Here is a 5369-nt window from a genome sequence, read left to right on the forward strand (position 1 = left end):
TATTTCATTTTTATTGTTTCACTTTAAGCATTATTAAAATCACTGCTCCTGAAAAAACTGACGTTTTTGAAACTTTTTTTTCGCATTGATACATGTCCCCTGGGGCAAGACCCAGGTCCCCATGCAATTTTTTTCAATGATTTTTATCTATATTGCCGGAATCCGACAATACATTACAGCCGTGAGCAGTTTTAAATAAGATTTTTTCTTTTAGAAATGTAATTTTGCTGTGGTATTGTTCTAAACACGGGAAAATGTGCTACTTTACAGGCATACTAAGGACACCCCCCAGGCACGATATTTAAAGGAATATTTCATTTTTATTGTTTCACTTTAATAATTATTAAAATCACTGCTCCCGAAAAAACGCCCGTTTTTAAAACTTTTTCTTGCATTCATACATGTCCCCTGGGGCAGGACCCGGATCCCCACACACTTTTTATGGCAATAACTTGCATATAAGCCTTTAAAATGAGCACTTTTGGTTTTTCATATTAGTGTCCCATAGACTTTAATGGTGTTCCGCGGCTTTCGAATTTGCCGCGAACACCGCATAATGCTCACTGTTCGGCGAACACCCGCTGTTCGAGTGGAACTTGCGTTCCACTCAAACATCAGGCTCATCTCTACGGACCAACGGGGAAGTAATTTCTGATTGTGTTAAAATTTTGCAGAAACTCTTAGTTTTTTATAGCCCTGTTATAGGGGGGAGGGGTCATATGAAGTTAGGGGCGGATCCAGGGGGGGGCAATGGGGCAATTGCTTCCCCCGAGAAAATATTACAGACTCTGAGGCTGAGCGTGCCCCGGGGCAATGGGACAACTCACAGCCATTCTAACAGCATTAGGAATTACTGCACAGACACATTGGGTCTGGACTCTCCGCCCCCTGTCCCCCAGCAGTTTTCCAGCCTCTCTCCTGCAGGCTGCTGCTTAAGTAGGCGGGAACTTCCTGGCTTCTGCTGCTTGAGTGGGAGGGATGGGGATGTGCCTGACCCCCGAGATTTCACCTGCCTGGAAGAGGGAGGTGTGAGCAGCTGAGCAGAAGGAGACGAGTGACTGTGAACTTCCTGGAGGTAAGCTCAACTAGCAGTACAACGTGGATTAGTTTACAGGCATCTCTATGCTTAGTCTGCTGAGTTACTGCAGCTTAGCATAGAGGTGCTGTTAGCTGACAAAGGCTATTGGCTTTTCATGTAGCACAGTGGGAAATTGGGCTCATTAAAGTATCATGACTGCCCCCTGATGTGTCCCCTCCTGATCCCCCAGTCCATGCCCTCCTGACCCCCCTGGTGTGTGCCCTCCTGACTCCCCCGGTGTGTGCCCTCCCGACCCCCAGTGTGTGCCTCCTAACCCTCCCCTTGTGTGTGCCTTCCTGACTCCACCAATGTGTGCCCTTTCGAACCCCCAGTGTGTGCCCTCCCAACCCCTCCCCCAGTGTGTGCCCTCCTGACCTCCCCGGGGTGTGCCCTCCTGACCTCCCCGCTGTGTGCCCTCCTGACCTCCCCGGTGTGTGCTGTCCTGACCTAACCCTTGTGTGCCCTCCTGACCCCATACTGTGCCCTCCTGACCTCTCCGGTGTGTGCCCTCCTGAACTTCCCCTGGTGTGTGCTCTCCCAGCCCCCTGGTGTGTGCCCTTCCCACCCCCCCAGTGTATGATGTTCTGACCCCCCGGTGACACCTAGTACTTTGCTCTACTGATCCCTGTACACTGTCCTACATTCTAATGACCTCTGTACACTGTTCTTCATCCCACTGACCCCTGTACATTGTTCTCTTGCCCCCTGTCCTCCTCCCTACACACCCCCTATCCTCTGTCCTGACAACTCCTGTCCTCTGCCCTGCTGACCTCCTGTTCTCTGCCCTACTGTTTCCTGTACACTGCCCTACATCCTATGGACCTCTCTACACTGACCTTCATACTACTGACCTCTGTAAACTGCCCTATATACTGCTGACCTCTGTGCACTACCCTATATACTGCTGACTTCTGTACACTGCCCTGTATACTGCTGACCTCTGTGCACTACCCTATATACTGCTGACCTCTGTGCACTACCCTATATACTGCTGACTTCTGTACACTGCCCTGTATACTGCTGACTTCTGTACACTGCCCTATATACTGCTGACTTCTGTACACTGCCCTATATTCTGCTGACCTCTGTGCACTACCCTATATACTGCTGACTTCTGTACACTGCCCTATATACTGCTGTACACTGTCCTACATACTAATGACCTCTGTACACTGTCCTACATACTACTGACCTCTGTACACTGCTCTACATCCTACTGACCTCTGTGCACTGCCCTATAAACTGCTGACCTCTGTACACTGTCCTACATACTTTTAACCTCTGTGCACTGCCCTATTTACTGCTGACCTCTGTACACTGCCCTACATACTACTGACCTCTGTGCACTACCCTACATCCTACTGACCACTGTACACTCCCCTACATACTACTGATCACTGTACACTGCCCTACATACTACTGACCTCTGTACACTGTCCTACATACCACTGACCTCTGTACACTGTCCTACATACTACTGACCTCTGTACACTGCCCTATAAACTGCTGACCTCTGTACACTGCCCTATATACTAGTAACCTCTGTGCACTGCCCTATATACTGCTGACCTCTGTATACTGCCCTACATACTACTGACCACTGTACACTGCCCTACATACTACTGACCTCTGTACACTGCCCTATAGACTACTGACCTCTGTACACTGCCTTACATACTACTGACCTCTGTACACTGCTCTACATCCTACTGACCTCTGTACACTGCCCTATAAACTGCTGACCTCTGTACACTTCCCTACATACTAGTAACCTCTGTGCGCTGCCCTATATACTGCTGACCTCTGTACACTTCCCTACATACTAGTAACCTCTGTGCGCTGCCCTATATACTGCTGACCTCTGTACACTGCTCTACATTCTACTGACCTCTGTACACTGCCCTACATACAACTGCCCTCTGTACACTGTATGATACATTAAATTCAGTTCTGTAAGCAACACCTTATTTTCTGGCAGTGCCCCTCCCGAGACTAGACTCTGGATCCGCCCTTGTATGAAGTTGCCCTCTCCACACAGGCTATGGCACTAACCTACAGGTACCGTATTTATCGGCGTATAACACGCACCGGCGTATAACACGCACCCCAATTTAGGAGGGAATTTTAAGGAAAAAAAACTTTTAGGAGGGAAGTTGAAGGGAAAAAAACTTACATTTAAATGCCCTTCATTGCAGCCTTGTCAGTGCAGCCATGTCAGTGCAGCCTTGTCAGTGCAGCCTTGTCAGTGCAGCCTTGTCAGTGCAGCCATGTCAGTGCAGCCTTGTCAGTGCAGCCTTGTCAGTGCAGCCTTGTCAGTGCAGCCTTCCCCAGTGCAGCCATGTCAGTGCAGCCTTGTCAGTGCAGCCTTGTCAGTGCAGCCTTCCCCAGTGCAGCCTTGTCAGTGCAGCCTTGTCAGTGCAGCCTTCCCCAGTGCAGCCTTGTCAGTGCAGCCTTCCCCAGTGCAGCCTTGTCAGTGCAGCCTTCCCCAGTGCAGCCTTCCCCAGTGCAGCCTTCCCCAGTGCAGCCTTGCCCCAGTGCAGCCTGGGATCCCCTGTCCCTGCTTCCAGGGCTTCAAAATCGCGGTCTGCGATTTGAAAATGGCGCCGCCGGCGCCGAAGTACACAGAGCCGGTCCTCGGCTCTTTCCGGCGGCTCTCGTTTACTTTCGGCTCCACTCGTAGTCCCGAGCGGAGCTATCCGAGTAGGTTCGGATAGCTCCGCTCGGGACTACGAGTGGAGCCGAAAGTAAACGAGAGCCGCCGGAAAGAGCCGAGGACCGGCTCTGTGTACTTCGGCTCCGGCGGCGCCATTTTCAAATCGCGGTCGGCGATTTTGAAAATGTGACAGCTCGGGATCGGCGTATAACACGCACCTGCGACTTTCCCCTGATTTTAAGGGGAAAAAAGTACGTGTTATACGCCGATAAATACGGTAATCAAAGGAGCCAGAGCCTTCACTAAAGGAAGAGTGGACTATGAATATATAATTGGCAGTGCCTCCACCTAGAACAGGGCTCCAGTGTATGTAGAGTTGATCCTTTTCTAGGACAATAATTAGTAACTCACCCAAAATAAGTGACAGCAGTAGTACTAATACACCCAGCAAAGATTTCTAAAAGTAAAGATATGCAGACATACCAGCAGGTGATTAGTGTCATTTTATATATGATAAAATGATGACATTACATACAACCAAAGCAATAAGAAGAATGTACATATGTCTGGAAAGAACAGTGTATATATGTATCTATATATCCGGATATATAACTAAAGACCTTTAACACCAATACCTCCAATTAGGCCCTGTGGCACAGTTCGGTTGCAGGGGCACCTGATGAGCTAAAACAATAAAGGTAAAAACGCACTCTACCTGCGCAAATGGTAAAAAATTGTGAACGAAACAAAATGAGAACAGCTCGTAGTAAACAAATATAAATATGGAAAAGTAATTAATAAAAATTATTAATTAAACCGCGCTCCCTGTGAATAATATAATAAAATATAAAGTGCACAAATTGTTGCAAAAAACAGTGAAGAGATCTCTAAAATAAAAAATGTATAAACTTTTGTTATGTATATAATGTCCCAAAAGATATATAGATGTAAATAAACAAATTATTGTATTGACCAAAACAGTTATGATGCAATGAAGTTCATTCAATGTTCAATGATCTTATGCTGTATTCCGCCACCATCAACACCTGCCACACATCCTATTCACCGAAATCCCATGACACCCATTACAGGTAGTCTTATAGGCTTAAACGACAATCCCAAACGGCCTCGCCAATGGTTATCGAAACCAGGATTCAATCTGCACCAATCATCGGATGTTTGAAAGGGTAAGCTCCAAGTAAAGGTAATTTACCGTACCCACAGAATCAATCCAAGTTTTAGTGGGGAATAAAGAAAAATGGAACTTCCATAGTGAAGTACGTTGTAGTTTATTCCAAATCATTAAAAACAGGTAAGAAACAAGTAAAAAGGTTTTAAAACAAAGCAGAATGTTTTCCTTTAGCAGCTGACACTTGCACGTGACTTGCCGTCAGCGTTCCAGGCTGCATTACAAACAACGGAGGTGTCATGTCAGCTTCTATACACCCTGGGTTATTAAACAAAACCTTCTGCTTTGCTTTTAAACCTTTTTAATTGTTTTTAATGATTTTTTTGGAATAAACTACAACGTACTTCACTATGGAAGTTCCACTTTTCTTTATTTCCCACTAAAACTTGGATTGCTGCCGTGGGTACGGTAAATTACCTTTACTTGGATCTTACCCTTTGAAACATCCG

This window comes from Aquarana catesbeiana, linkage group LG05, assembly GCF_042186555.1.
Source record: "Aquarana catesbeiana isolate 2022-GZ linkage group LG05, ASM4218655v1, whole genome shotgun sequence".
In the NCBI taxonomy this organism is placed as follows: Eukaryota; Metazoa; Chordata; class Amphibia; order Anura; family Ranidae; genus Aquarana; species Aquarana catesbeiana.